The following is a 16,707-nucleotide window of genomic DNA, read 5'->3' as shown; positions in this document are numbered from 1 at the left end:
TTCACAGGCTGTTGGTAAATCACATTTGGTAGGCTACCTCCACTGTGGTTTTGTCAGGATGGCGTATTTTGAACCGTAAGACAATATGTTGCTATATTTTAGTAAATTGCAATATTGCAATTTGAAGTTATTATTTAATTTTAAAAAGTAACAAGATTTTTAAAAAAGCATGATTTAAAACAATGTTGAACATATCTATAGTTATATAACTTCAGATCTTAGCTGTGATCAAACTAAAACACACTATGAGTACTTGGGTTTGAACGGGCTTAGTTTCATATTAATTTTCTAGTGAGTAAACAGAAAAATTAGGGTGGATGATATGGTCTTTGTTGTACACAAGAAGAGTTTGTAAAAAAAAAAAAAAAAAAAAAAAGCCTGTAGCTCTCAGTAATCTCTAAGTAACAGGCCTCAAGCTATGTTTCAGCCAGTGAAGTGTATTCTCATAGGATAATACTGGGTTTCTAAAGGTGGCGTATATAGTCACTCTATTGCCCATATGGTTGGAATGAGTCTGAACTTTCCTTCTCCACCTTGCTTGTTTAATGTAAATTTATTTCTTAACAAAGTTTGTCTAATTAGATGCTGAAGTCTTAGTAAAAATTTACTCCAGATACAAGAGAAGCATCTGTGGATAGTTTACAGTTCTCCTAGCTGGCTCCTGGCATAGCTGAAATGAATCTGGAGCCTCTACTTTTTAGCTGATGGGAAATTAAAATAACCTCCAACCTGAACAGAAATTTAACCACCACCTAGTGGAATTTTTACAGGAAAACATTGCTGCAATAATATAGTATCACTTGGTATGTCACATGTTGGCTACTTTTAGAATTTGGGAGGTGAGGGGGAAAAATCAGAAAGGTGCAGCTTAATAGAGAACACACAATATCTCCAGATTCAAAAGAACAAATCTCCAATGCCTCAGTTGGAGCCGACTGTTAATATATAAAAAAATAAAACAACATACGTTACTGGATGAAAGACACGTTACATCTCTCTGGCTACAGCTACACTTGGAACTAGGGGCATGATTCCCAGCTACTCACCGTAGCTCTCAATGAGCTCTTGTGTTAAAAATAATAGTGAGGCCGCAGTAGCACGAGCAACAGCGAGAGGCTGCAACCGCTAGCCACCCCAAGTACAAACCCTCCTGGACCGCATGGGTACGTATTCAGGATGGCTAGCCTGTGCCACTGGAGTTACACAGCTATTTTTCGCATGCTAGCTCAATGAGAGCCAGAGTGAGTATGTCTGAGAGCTGGGACTCACCCGGTGCAGATGTAGTCTCTGCGACAGTGAAGTGTCATCAAAGCAAATGTGCCGTTTGTAAAGAGCTTTACAACCCCTTCAGCTCCGGCAGCGTTCTTAGCACTTCTTGCACACCTGCTCCATGCACAGCCATGCACTCAGCCTCTTTTTTAATACTGAAGGTTAACTAGGATAAATTAAAGCTTCCAAGTCCATTTTCTGCAGCTAGTTTAGATCCAATAGATAATCTCACTTCAGGTCACCTAACTCTTCTAAATGTCACATACGCATGTGACCTGGAAGCATATGCAGGCTGTCTGCATGCCTGAATACCAGTGAGTCAGTCTCTAAAATGTGTGGGTGAATCAGCATCTTTATTCCCTTCTTTGACGAATGCGGCTCTCCATTCTGATATTTACAGCAGAGCAGTTGAACAGGACAGACTGAGTGGGAGAGCCTTGCATAAGTCAGGAGCCTGACCCTGGGAAAGGGTGTCCCTATCACACAGCTGAGGGAATCAGAGTCAGTGTCAAATTCATATAATTATTGTGATACAAATGTGAATTCTCCACGGAAATGCTCACACTTGACAAGACTGTGATGTGCATGTCGGAACACAGGCAAATCCACGTGCTCCCTACACCATTTGGCAGGCGAGTCAAATGAAGTACACACGTGCTGCAGCCACATAAATGGTCTAAAAATGACAGGCCACCTCCTCAGCTGGTGCACGTTGGCGTAGTTCCATTCAGGACACTGGAACTATGTAGACTGTAGACTTTAAAATAGTCTGAGTGAGAAATGTTCAGAACAGTTTGTACTGAAAATCATATTAATATAAGAGAAAGGGTGCATTAAAGAAGACTCAGCCTCATTCACTGTCTCTATGCTTTAGTTACCAAGCATGTGACATAATGGTGCTCATGGTCTAGTGGTTAGAGCAGCTACTTAATAATAATAATAATAATAAAGAATTTGCACTGGTAGGGCTTGATCCTGCAAAGCGCCGTGTGACAAAGTTCCTCCTCTATCTTGGTGGGTCCTGCGCTTATTGGCGGATTTTCTTGCCTCAGAGATTCACCATGTGGGTTGGGGAACAGCCCAGAGACCTTCCCCTCTGGGACAGCCCACAGTCCAGGTCAATTGGGAAGTTTGGGGGGAACCCGGGCCCACCCTCTACTCCGGGTTCCAGCCCAGGGCCCTGTGGACTGCAGCTGTCTATAGTGCCTCCTGTAACAGCTGCATGACAGCTACAACTCCCTGGGCTACTTCCCCATGGCCTCCTCCAAACACCTTCCTTATTCTCACCACAGGACCTTCCTCCTGGTGTCTGATAACACTTGTGCTCCTCAATCCTCCAGCAGCACACCCTCTCACTCCCAGCTCCTCACACTCACACCACAAACTGAAGTGAGCTCCTTTTTAAAACCCAGGTGCCCTGATTAGCATGCCTTAATTGATTCTAGCAGCTTCTTCTTAATTGGCTCCAGGTGTCCTAATTAGCCTGCCTGCCTTAACTGGTTCTAGCAGGTTCCTGATTACTCTAGTGCTGCCCCTGCTCTGGTCACTCAGGGAACAGAAAACTACTCCTCCAGTGACCAGTATATTTGTCCTCTACCAGACTCCTGTACCCCACTGGTCTGGCTCTGTCACAGCCCAGAACCTGCTGCAGGAGCTGAGTGCCCTTGTTCCCACTGCTCTTGTTTTTCTGAGACCTCAATGGGATTTTGGAAAACTACACCTCCGTCAGGAGTTACTCGGTACCTACCAGGATTAAGCCCTCATCTGAAGATCTCTTACAGTACACTTACAGTAATTCTCTACTTGTTTTTCTGAGGCAGGTTGGTGATCTTATGTTTATTTTACAAAGGGAAAAAATAGAGAAGGTAAGTAAGTTGTCCAATATAACCCAATAACTCAGTGGCAATGCTAGGGAGCTGTGGCCAGAATCCAGCCCCTTTGCATCACTCAAGCTGTGCCAAAGCGTACATCTACACTTCCAGCTGGAGGGGCAATTTCCTACCCTCCTTCTGTTTGAACAAGTGCACTAAAAATAGAAGTGTAGCTGCAGCGGTCTGAGCAGCAGCAGAGGGTAGCTGCCCCAAATACGATCCTATCCAAGTCACTAGGTACTGTGATAAAGTTCCTCCTCTGCCTGGGTGGGTCCTGAGCTTTTTGGCGGATTTGCTCTCCTCAACAGTTCTCCGCAGCCCTCAGTTTGGCTGCTTCTGCTAGAGGCTCAAACCTGCCGTTCACTCAGCTAACCTCATCACTGGCCAGCATGGGGGAAACAGAGAACAATCCCCACAGTCTCTGTTGTGTCTCACAGACCAGGTCAACTCCTCCTGTGACCGATCAGGAGTTGGAGGGATGGGGGAAACCCAGGCCCACCCTCTACACCAGGTTCCAGCCCAGGGCCCTGTGGATAGCAGCAGTCTACAATGTTTCCTGAATCAGCTGTGTTACAGCTACAACTCCCTGGGCTACTTCCCTGTGGCCTCCCCCCCTTCTTTATCCTCACTGCAGGATCTTCCTTCTGAAGCCTGATCACGCTTGTACTCCTCAGTCCTCCAGCAGTACAGCTTCTCACTCCTTGTGCCCCCTCCACTAACTGATGGGAGGTCCTTTTTAAACCAGGTGTACTGATTAGCCTGCCTGCTCTTAATTGGCTCCAGGTATCTAATCAGCTTGCCTGTCTTAATTGGTTCTAGCAGGTTCCTGATTGCTCTAGGGCAGCCCTTGCTCTGGTCATTCAGGGAACAGAAAACTATTCATCCAGTGGCCAGTATATTTGCCTTCTACCAGACTCCTGTACCACTGGTCTGGGTCTGTCACAGTATGTATTCAGGATGGCTAGCCCCTCCCACCACCACTTGCTCTGCAGGGGCTATACTCTATATTTTTAGTGTGCTAGCTGGTTCAGAGCTAGCGAGGGTGTGGGAATTACAACTCCAGCCTGAAGTGTAGACATAGCCAAAGGGATGGTACCGGGGGATAAGAATCTGGCCTTTTAGCTCCTGCTTATTTACCGGATCACCTGGAATTTTCCATAGTCTCTCACTAGCGCAGAAGAGAAATGAAAGCAATTGGCCTTCAAGAATGTGAACTACTAACATCAAGAACAGGAATGTTTATATTCTTAAGCTTTCAACAAAGAGAACAAAACACCACTTAACCTATTTTCCTTTTATGTGCAAGCAGCAAAAAATATTCTAACCTCAGCACTGTTGAAATATATTTTTATACTGTAGCCATGAATTCTTAAACATGCATTCTTATATATTGATCTCAGCAAAAATGCCGAAGCTGAGATATCCCCAGGGAGTAGCTCTTTAAACAGCAATGATGTTAGGCAATGAATTTTCAATCACTTTTCCTGTGAACAGAGGCAATAGACATACATTCATCCCTTTGTTCTGTACCTTTTCAAATTACTGACATGCTGGGCAAATTTTCAAAACAGGGCAACCGTGGTGTCTCAAAAGTACCAAATCTCAGTATGCAAACCAGGTTTGTCCTATTTAAGACTTCAATTCAGGAAAGTCTCCCTCTTCAGGAAAGCATTTAAGCACATCAGTAGGACTTAAGCACATGCTTAATGTTAAGCATATGCTTGAGAGCTTTCCTGATTTGGGGCCTATACCAACATTGTAACTTAATGCACAAATTCACACACAGCATTTCAGGGAAAAAATATATTGGGAGGGGAGTGTCAAAAAGGAAGAGGAAAAAATCAAAGGAAAATATGAATATGAAAAAACTGAATGAGTCCTACCATTTCCACATATTATATTTTAGGAAGAAAGGCTTAAAAAGAGATTATTTTCTTTGAGGTAAAATTTACCCTAGTGCAGAGGTTTCATACAAGTAACCATGTCCCACTTAAGCCGTTAGAGCCAAATGACAAAAAAAATCAATTCTTGGAAGAATAGCAGCTGGCTCAAGCTGAACCCAGGCCAGACTGAAATGATGCTTGTCAGAACCGGGAAATGCTTCAAAGAACTGGCCAAGACATTGTGTTCACCTTCCACAGAAGCCCCCAATTTGGCAAAGTGGTGTGAAGCCACAGGCCCTTGTTTGACTGCTATACTTGGATGACCAGATAGCATCAAGCACCAAAAATTTTGGACGTCTAACATAGTGAACATCAGTGAAAATCACATAGGATCTGAGGCTAAAATAGGGAAAGAACAAGTTAAAAATTACTTAGACAAGTTTGATGTCTTCAAGTTGCCAGGGCCTGATAAAATACATCCTAGAACAGGGGTCGGCAACGTTTGGCACGCGGCTCGCCAGGGTAAGCACCCTGGTGGGCCGGGCCAGTTTTATTTACCTGCTGACGTGGCAGGTTTGGCCGATCGCGGCCCCCACTGGCCACGGTTCGCCGTCCCGGGCCAATGGGGGTGGCGAGAAGCCGCTGTCAGCACATTGCTCGCCCGCGCCGCTTCCCGCTGCCCCCATTGGCCCGGGACGGCGAACCGTGGCCAGTGGGGGGCCGCGATCAGCCGAACCTGCCGCGTCAGCAGGTAAATAAAACTGGCCCGGCCCGCCAGGGTGCTTACCCTGGCGAGCCGCGTGCCAAACGTTGCCGACCCCTGTCCTAGAATACTCAAGGAGCTGACTGAGGAAATAGCTGAACCATTATTGATTATCTTTGGAAAGTCAAGGAAGACAGGAGAGATTCCAGAGGATTGGAAGAGGGTAAATCTATAAAAAAGGAGAATAAGGACAAACTGGGGAATTACAGACCAGTCAGCTTAATTTCAGTACCCAGAAAGATAATGGAGCAAATAATCAATTCATTTGCAGACATCTACAAGATAATAAGGTGATAAGTAACAGTCAGCATAGATTTGTCAAGCTTTCTTTGACAGGATAACAAGCCTTGTGGATAAGGAGGAAGCAATAGATGTGGTATATCTTGACTCTAGTAAGGCTTTTGATACTGTCTTGTATGATCTTCTCATAAACAAACTAGGGAAATGCAGCCTACATGGAGCTATTATAAGGTGGGTGCATAAATGGTTGGAAAACCATTCCCAAAGAGTAGTTATCAGTGGTTCGCAATCAAGCTGGAAGGGCATATCAAGTGGGGTCCCGCAGGGAACAGTCCTGGGTCCAATTCTGTTCAATATTTTCATCAATAATTTAGATAATAGCACTGAGAGTACACTTATAAAGTTTGTTCGTGAGATCAAGCTGGGATGGGTTGCCAGTGCTTTGGAAGATACTATTACAATTCACAATGATCTGGACAAATTGGAGAAATGGTATGAAGTAAATAGGATGAAATTCAATAAGGACAAATGCAAAGTACTCTCCACTTAGGAAAGAACAATCAAGTGTACACATACAAAATGGGAAATGACTGCCTAGGAATGAGGGAGTACTGCAGAAGGGATCTGGGCGTCAAAGTGGTTCACAAGCTAAATATGAGTCAACAGTGTAACACTGTTGCAAAAAAAGCAAACATCGTTCTGGGATGTATTAGCAGGAGACACAAGAAGTAATTCTTCCGCTCTACTCCATGCTGATTAGGCCTCAACTGGAGTATTGTGTCCAGTTCTGGGCGCCACATTTCAGGAAAGATGTGCACAAATTGGAGAGAGTCCAGAGAAGAGTAACAAAAAAGATTAAAGGTCTAGAAAACATGACCTATGAGGGAAGATTGAAAAAATTGGGTATGTTTAGTCTGGAAAAGAGAAGACTGAGAGGGGACATAACAGTTTTCAAGTACGTAAAAGGTTGTTACAAGGAGGAGGGAGAAAAATTGTTCTTATTAACCTCTGAGGATAGATTCAGAGATTCTAGGACTAGAAGGGACCTTGAGAGGTCATCGAGTCCAGTCCCCTGCCCTCATGGCAGGACCAAACACTGTCTAGACCATCCCTGATAGACATTTATCTAACCTACTCTTAAATATCTCCAGAGATTGAGATTCCACAACCTCCCTAGGCAATTTATTCCAGTGTTTAACCACCCTGACAGTTAGGAACTTTTTCCTAATGTCCAACCTGAACCTCCCTTGCTGCAGTTTAAGCCCATTGCTTCTTGTTCTATCCTTAGAGGCTAAGGTAAACAAGTTTTCTCCCTCCTCCTTATGACACCCTTTTAGATACCTGAAAACTGCTATCATATCCCCTCTCAGTCTTCTCTTTTCCAAACTAAACAAACCCAATTCTTTCAGCCTTCCTTCAGAGGTCATGTTCTCAAGACCTTTAATCATTCTTGTTGCTCTTCTCTGGATCCTCTCCAATTTCTCCACATCTTTCTTGAAATGTGGTGCCCGGAACTGGACACAATACTCCAGTTGAGGCCTAACCAGCGCAGAGTAGAGTGGAAGAATGACTTCTTGTGTCTTGCTCACAACACACCTGTTAATGCATCCCAGAATCATGTTTGCTTTTTTTGCAACAGCATCACACTGTTGACTCATATTTAGCTTGTGGTCCACTATACAGGGGCGGCTCTGGCTTTTTGGCCGCCCCAAGCAAAAAGAAACAAAAAAACAGGGCAGCCAGAATGGCAAAGCAAAAAAAAAAAACCCGCGGCCCCGCCGGAGCGCGGGCGCGGGGGGACCGGCTGGGGGTGGGGGTGGGGGAGGGAGCAGGCGGGAGAGAGAGAGAGAAGGGGGCGGCCAGGGCTACAGCAGGGGCGCTGCCACGCTGCCCCTCCCGCTGCGCCGCCTCCTGCCGCATGCCGCGAGGGCGGCAGGGAGGGAAGGAAGAGGACTGCCCTGCAGGGCGCTCTGGTTCTCCGCGCCGCCGCCCCCTACAGGGCGGCCGGAGCAGAACAAGAACAAAAACAAAAACAACAAAAAAAAGCGGCCGTGCCGCCCTAGGATTGGGCGGAATGCCGCCTCCAACAATCTGCCGCCCCAAGCACCAGCTTGCTCAGCTGGTGCCTGGAGCCGGCCCCGCCACTATAACTCCTAGATCCCTTTCTGACGTAGTCCTTCCTAGACAGTCTCTTCCCAGTCTGCATGTGTGAAACTGATTGTTCCTCCCTAAGTGGAGCACTTTGCATTTGTCTTTGTTAAACTTCATCCTGTTTACCTCAGACCATTTCTCCAATTTGTCCAGATCACTTTGAATTATGACCCTATCCTCCAAAGCAGTTGCAATCCCTCCCAGTTTGGTATAATCTGCAAACTTAATAAGCGTACTTTCTATGCCAATATCTAAGTCGTTGATGAAGATATTGAACAGAGCCGGTCCCAAAACAGACCCCTGTGGAACCCCACTCTGTAGGAATGCATAGCTCCCAAATTGCCAGCCCATGGTTACGGCACACTGTTTCCATGGCTACAAGGCAGGAGTGGCCTTCATCTCAGTGTCTGTGTTTTGGGAAACTTCTTGGCTGGCCTGTTTGTCTCCCTTGCAGCTGGCTTTCACGTGCACAAGATATGGGCTTGCTATCTCATGTTGTTGTACACTGTATCCTTTCCCTATGTGCAAGAATGTGACCAGTTAGAAGTGTTGTAAGCAGGGAAGTGTAAAGAATAAAAGCCCCAGGAAAAGTTCCTGGGAGGCTGAGAGGCTTTTCGGCTACCACAGACCTGGTGTTCTGTTTCCTTTCTTCTGTCGTCGCCACACCACTCGTTATACTTTTCCAGCAGGATTGGGAACCATTAATAACCAATAATAGGACAAGAAGCAATGGGGCAGGTTAGGTTGGACATTGGGAAAAACTTCCTAACTGTCAGGGTGGTTAAGCTCTGGAATAAATTCCCTAGGGAGGTTGTGGAATCTCCATCATTGGAGATTTTTAAGAGCAGGTTAGACAAACACTTGTCAGAGATGGTCTAGAACTAGATAATACTTAGTCCTGCCATGAGTGCAGGGGACTGGACTAGATGTCCTTTCGAGGTCCTTTCCAGTCCTACAATTCTATGATTCTATCATCACTGTCTGACCAGCTTTAGGAAATGCAGCAAAACTTTCCTCTTTGAAAAAGCCTTTCCATAATAAGAATGACACTCACTATACTGCTACCCCTTTCTACCTGTAAACCTCAACCAATCAAAAAAAAGGAGGAAATTAATATTTAAAAAAAAAAAAAAACCTAAACCAAAACCTCTATTCCATGCAGATGTTTGACTGTGAAAAGGAGAAGTACCAGAGACTCTGTGCAGTACACTAAGGACTTCACTGTAGCTATTGATTTTATGTGGAAGGAGCTCAGATACTCCAGTGATGGGTGGCAGTATAAAACCCCAAGAAAGATGGCAAGACAAACCTATACCTAGACAGAAAAGGAGGGTTGGCGGAGAAGTTGGGGAGCTCTACCGATGGGAGAGAGGAAAAGATTGAAAGGAAGTCACATCAGATAACTGCAAATTCCAGGGGCTCCAAATTCCAAATGCCAGTCCAGGTGTTGCAGCCCCTGATTCCATGCTGTTCACTTCCCCAGAAAGGAGCTTCTGACCTCCATCTACCCAAGTTACTCTATACAGTTCTAAAAGATACTAGAACAGATCCTCAGCTGGCATAAATCAATGTAGCACCAATGAAATCAACAGACTGAGGTTATGCCCCAATATTAGGAAACTCTGAGCATGCAGGTATTTCCTGAATGATGTGGGGAAAGAACTAACTCAAGTTAAGAGCTACTCCATTCCCCTGAAAATGCATAATATAAACCCCTGAAAGATGTTGTATCAAATGTTGAACAGATATTGCACCTTATCTTAGTCAAAGGCAGACTGACACATTTTGGGAGGGTAGGCAGCGAGTGGCATAAATATTTCATTTCTGTCTGTACCTTTCCATTGCCAATTTCACAACCATTGCCACTACCCACTAATATAAGGTTCAGGTCCAGGATACAAGATCTGTTTAAATCCTTCAACTACTACTTTTCAAATATTGCTATTTGGTAGAAGAATGGAGCAGAGGGAAGCCACAGAAATGGTCATTTCAAGCCACCTGCTGGATCTAGAGTCCTGTGCGGATACAAATTTTGTATCCGCATCCGATCCGAAAACATGGTCCGTGGATATAAAGTGGATATCCACAGATTTGCAGGGCTGTAGCTGGATCTTAATGCTTCCTTTTTTGTTTACAAGAAGATGTAATTACTCATCTCTAGAAAAGAGCCAGGGTTACTTTTGTGGTGTTGAGATGTGGGGGAGAACAAATTTATTGTAATCTTTCTCTACAATGTTTGATTTAGCTTACTCAGTGGCACCCCCTTATGCTGAACTAAGATGCAGTGAAACTCCACTAATAGTGACATAGATTGAAAGTACAAAATTATTTCTTTACTTTCCATTGTGCAGATTAAAAACCTGGTCAGAGGAAACATAATTTTGTTAAATTTTATTCCTGTTACTAAGAGGTGAGGGAGATCTAGATTTCACAGGCTGTGAGGCTCAAGGGTTCAAAAAAACATGGTCTTCCCCCCTTTAGTAACAGTATCATCAGCAAAAATTGCTTGAGTGTCAAAATGCTCACAGTACCAACCAAAGCAACTGCATGATCTTATTGTTGTCTCCGGTGCTCTCTCTTCCTCCCTACAAGACTAATGATACCATTCCTTGTGATGTCAAGCCTTAATTTAGTCTGTAAGCTATCTAAGGCAGACACATTGGGCTTGATTCTGATCTTCCTTACACCAGCTTTTCACTGTTGTACAGTATCTCCATTTGGCTGAAATCTTCATCTAGCTCCACCTCTCTCATATTGCAGGGGCAAGAAGGGGGCAAAAAAACAGTGGCAATAGTTGCTGATGATTACCACCTGCATCAGGGGTTCTTGGGACATCATAAAACCAGCAGACGGGCTCTATGCTGCCCCTCTGTCCCAGGGGGTGAATAGGATGAGGAAAGGGAGGAATTAAACCTAACTGACTTCTCACAGAGGGCTCTGAATTGTCTGGAAAGGGCATGGAGTCCTGCTGACGAATACCAACTCACTTTCTTGCTGACAAAAGGATTATTTTTAATACTTAAAAGGAATCCAGGCCAAATCCAACTGTGTGGCAGCTTGAAGAGGCTGGAGGGGGCCCAGAGAGTTCAACAGCCATCAGTTTAATGGAGAGCAAGTCAATGTGCTCTGCTGAGGGTGAATAGGAGCCCTCAGGAGATGGGTCAGCTGCAGACTCACGAGCAGACCAGGCAGCCTTAACAGCTAATGAAAGCTAGTTAGTTTTCAGGTATTTTGAGTATGGCTTGCCTTCTCAGCGAGCTTGCACTGTTAGCAGGGCATTCTGCCCTTTGCTTTCCCCTGCTTGTCTGCCATTTTGTCCCTGTGGTGTGAGGAAAGGCCTAACAAAAGCAGTGGCCTTTGCCCTGCTTTGGCAAAATTGAAAAGTTGCCCAGCAACTGCACAGCAGCAGGAAGACACACTTTGCACTGTTAGGCCTTGCCTGCAATGGTTTAACTTAGGCCTGGTCTGTACTAGAAAATTAGGTTGTCATGATGACATTGCTCAGGGGTTGTGAAAAATCCACATTCCTGAATGGCACAGTTAAACTGACACAAGTCCTCGTGTAGACAGCGCTAGGTCTTCCATTGACCTAGCTACTGTCTCTTGGAGAGGTGGATTACTTGTGCTGACAGGAGAACTACTCCCATTGCGCTACAGTGGTGGTAGCGTTTTAAGTGTAGACATACCTTAGGGTGTGATTTTAAACCCACAAGGTTAAACCAGTGGACATACTTGTTTCAGTTTAAGAGTGATTCATTTGATTTAGTTTAAGTCAATTCCTAACCAACTTGAGCTAACCCAAAATAAGGCGGTTTAAACTTAAATAAGTGACTACTCAGCCCTTTGAACTGGTTTAAGTAAATCGTTGCTTTTGATTAGCAAGGCAATATTTGGGGTCTTGCTGGGAGATGAGCTAGAGGAGAATAATGAGAGCAAGGAGATAAATAATGCATCTCACATTTGATAAGGATTCCTAATGTAACCCTACTTCCAGGTGGTATCAGCAGCAGCAAGGCCCAGGTCTAGGGGTCCCTTTTAACAATACAAATCCGGACTGGCTCAAGCCCCCTATCCCCACTCAGAAATCTGGGAAAACTAAACACTACCCCTAGGCGCTTCTAAGAGACAATGTTTCCCCACTCACAAGCACTGAGTCTATGTATAAAAAGGGGCAGGGATCACCGCATTAATTTGGGAAAACATCTCAATAATGATTCAAAAGTATGCAAATCATAAACACCCACTCCATGGTATCTTGGGCAGTAGTCCCTTGCCTCAATTTCCCACTTCACGGAGTGAAAGTCCGACAAACGAATGTCCCTTTAATGCACCACTCTCCTTTCCCTCTGCTGCACACCCCTCACAGTTGCTTGTCCAAAGTCAGCAAAGTTCCAGAATTCAGGCATGCATCCATGTGGGTTCACCTCCCACCCCTAAATGGGGGGAAGGAAGGGGGCAAGCAATGCCTCTGCTGCTCACCACTTCTTGCTGCTTTTGTTATCTCCGCCGCTGCTGCCTTTGCCGCAAGCTGCAGTGCTGCGTTCTGAGGTTCCACCACTTGGCCCAGAGCTTAGTGATTTCAGTGGGTAGTGGGCACCTCACTGCTGCTGCCCCCTCCTCATTGTCTTTTGCTGCCACATTGTCCCTATGCAGGTCAATGGTCCAGCCCCCTAGACCTGCTTGTCGTTGACTACAGCTCTAGCAATCACTGAAGAGAAACAAGGACTCTACAAGGGGCCAATGGTATCTAGGACTCTTTAATCGGAGTTCACACCACCAGACAGAAACACCTGCCCTCACCCCTTTCACTTGGATTTGGCAGCTCTACTCTGCTCAGCAAGTGAGGTAAATTAAAGAGACCCCCTCAATTAGGGCATATTAAGTACAGTTCTGCTGCCCTGCAGTCATACAATATGGGTGGCAACATTTCATTACCCCTGGGTTCAAGACTAAAGTGAATTGTAACCCAAAACAGCTAAAATTGATCACGTCGGCAAAGCAGGTCATTGCCAAGGGATGTTGTGAAGGCCAAAAGTAAAACTGGATTTAAAAAAGAATGAGATAAGTTAATGGAGGTTAGGTCCATCAATGGCTGTTAGCCAAGATGGTCAGGGATGCAACCCCATGCTCCAGCTGTTCCTAAATTCCACCTGCCAGAAGCTGGAACTGGATAACAGAGGATGACTTACTCAATATTGCCCTGTTCTCTTCATTTCCTCTGAAGCACCTGGCACTGGCTACTGTCAGAAGATAGGAATCCTGGGCTAGATGGTCCATTGGTCTGACCAAGTATGGTTGCTCCTATGTTCTTACTGAGGCCCATAAAACTGAGTGCTGGTTCTGAGCTAGGGCTGTTATGAACTTGTGACGCAAAAGAGACCCCTCTGGGGGTTTTGAAGGACTCGCCTGCCAAAGCCCATGTTGGAGACAGTTGGGGTGGTATCGTGTAAGCTTATTAGCATGTGTGTAGGCTCTTTTATTGTTTTTAATGTTTTCACTGTAGTACTTTTAGGTAAGGAATGCAATAGGCTTGCATAGGAAGTGCTGTGTGGTAATTTATAATGGTTGGCAATTACACCGTGAACCATTTCCGAGGGGAAAAGCAAGCAGGCTTGTTGAGGCACACTATCTTTTGTTAGGAACAACACAGTCAATGCAGGATACTGTTCAGGCTGGAAATACCCCAGTCAAAAAGGAGAGAGGGATGGGTCTACAGCCCAGAAAGCTGAAAGCCTGAGAGTTGAGCCACTGAGGGGAAATACAGGTGCAGTTTCCCTGAGCTGTGACAGTAATCTCTCAGGGACTGATCTGGTTCCTACTGAAGAAAAATAGGTTTGATTCACCTCTGCAAGCAGGGTGAGCCTGTACAAATTTCCCATCTGGATCACACCAGGAGTGAGGTGGTCACCCTTGCTGCCTTGTGCATAGCTTCAAAAGGCTGGGTTTTTGCATAACAGCAGTTGGGGAATTTGCATTAACTTCTCTCTAGGGATTCCCCAGGAAATCCACTTAACACGTACTGTCCCAAAAGTCCATATTTGTCTAGCTCGTTGTCAATATAGCCTTTTCAACTTCCAGGTCTCACATCTGTCACATCTCCCTCCTAGAGAGGTTACATACAATCCCAGCTCACAATAATACATACATTTAATATCATATGGTCTGTCAAGGATATTGCAGGAAAGTGCTGTATCTGTCACAGTCAAAAACAGAAAGTAAACATTAAGCAAAAATGATTCTTTCTCCCAATTGTGGGAGATAGTGACTGTCTGCTCCCTGTGCGGAGGGACAATGTCTGGCTTCCTTCCAGGTGAGCCGAGCCTCCAGCACCAAGTCTCTGATCAGTTATCCATACAAACTGTTTCTAATCTCTGGTCTGTGCTTGTCAGACTATCAGTGAGGATTGCTAGCCATGCACTTGGCAATGAACCCATGCAGGCTGGCCCTGTATACAATGCAGATCACGAGTGCCTTTGCCACAATCAAGCCTAATCTTATTTAGTCATGCATCATTAAAAAAAATAATCTCTTTACTTGCGAGGATTGCCTTGCACATCATTCATTCTTCCTTGCAAGCTTCTCCACCGTTCATTTCAGTGGGTTTCACCCAGTCTATAAAATTATGTTCTATTTCCTTACCAGTGACATCACTGCCTAAAATTATTCAAACCTGCATGTGTGTTTGTAAATTAAATATGTACAGCACAGCTGTGCATTCTCCCTCCACTACTCACTCCCAGGGCAACTAAGCTTTTGTTATGGATTTGAAGAACAACATGAAGATGATGATGATGTATGTAACTCCAGGAATTCTTAAAAACTTCCATTTCCACGTCAGCAGTTGTGAGTTCAGATCAGACACTTGCTACCTGAAATGGTAACAGATTCAGTCTGTTTAATAATGTTGCATTATGCCACTGCCTCATTTTTGTGAAGAAGGAAAAATTCTGTGGCTTAGGGAGTGCTGGAATGATTTTGAATTAGGGGAGCTGGAGAGGATTTAATTCTAACCATCTGATATTAAACACATCTTGATCTCAGAGAGACCTCCGCAGTGTCCATTGCACTCTGTAAATATTCTTAGCACTACCTGATTCTGGCGGTGTTTTGATAGAGGAAACCATCATTTGTGTTCTTTCCTCTGTGGTCTCAGGGCATTGGGTGTTCCTTGTCCTCTCTTTTCTGTCCATATAAAAGCAATAGGAGGTTAAATTGGAAGTAACCTCATCACATAGGCCACCCCAGCATTGTGGATCATATGTGCATCCCAAAGCCAACTGGTGCTGTACTTTAGCAAGCTACTAGGGGCTTGTCACAGGGTACCTGATCCCCATCGATAGACTGAGGCCAGCACCCTGGACCAGAGCAGGTGAGTCCAACCAAGCTATTAGAGAGGGCTGGGCTATACCTGGGCCATAAAGAGCTGCAAGTGGGCAGCTGTGGGAGAGAGCCACAGTGGAAGGGAGCAAATGCTGGTGATGGGTCCCTGGAGCAAGGGGCCAGATGCTCAGGGAAGCAGCCAAGCTGACTAAAACTGGGAAGCTGCCAGGAGTAGGAGTGACAGAGACACCTAGGAGGGGTGGCCCTGAACCCTGAGGGAACAGAATTGAGTTAAAAGACAGTTTTCAGTCTGTTTACTTGCTGGTTTGAAGACAACAAACCTCCTTGAACAAGACTGGGTATGTGGCAGCACTGTACTTTGGAACTGGGGAGAAGCCCAGCCCAGTAACAGGACTGAATAGTGGCACATGTTCTTAGGGTGACCAGACAGCAAATGTGAAAAATCGGGATGGGGGTGGGGGTGGGGGGTAATAGGAGCCTATATAAGAAAACGACCCAAAAATCGGGACTGTCCCTATAAAATCGGGACATCTGGTCACTCTACATGTTCTAGCCCAGGGAGCAGGAATTGTCAGGTTAGTTGTTCATGCATGACTGCTCTGTGGTAGCATGGCATTCCTGCTTTCTAATCACAAGTGGACAATCAGTAAAGTAGTTTTAATTTAGGGCCCAATCTGGTTTCTGCTAAGTCAGTTGCAAAGCTCCCATTCTGATTCAGCCCAGAAGCTGGCCAGACCCAGGGTGCCCCTTGATGCTGGAACACCCACCTGAAGCCTGCAGTTCCCCCCCTTCCCCCGCTAGAACCCCAGCACAGCCTCCAAAGTGGGTAGCATTGGCTGGAGAGGGGGATGGTCAGGGGGCATACTGATTCAGAGCAACTCCTGGGCAGCCTGGGGGCACGAGGCCACTCTGGGCACCAGACCACAAGGGAAAACTTCTTTCCCCAGTTGAGCTCCTGGGAGAGAGCCCCCAGCATAACCACCACCTCTCTACTCCTGGTGATCCAAGGAGCAAATTATCATAGGTCTCTTTATCAAATATTCTACACATTATTTTCTATCTGCTTGTTGTTATTCTTTAGCAGCTCATGTAGTAGCAACAGTCCAAATATTGACATGCCCATCAGGGCCGTCTGCAGCTTTTTTGCCGCCCCAAGTGGCGAAGAAAAAAAAAAAGCCGCGATCTTCAT

This window comes from Terrapene carolina, unplaced genomic scaffold (genome assembly GCF_002925995.2).
Source record: "Terrapene carolina triunguis isolate 2854851 unplaced genomic scaffold, T_m_triunguis-2.0 Scaffold23, whole genome shotgun sequence".
NCBI classification, from domain to species: Eukaryota; Metazoa; Chordata; order Testudines; family Emydidae; genus Terrapene; species Terrapene triunguis.
This window is presented reverse-complemented; position numbering follows the sequence as displayed.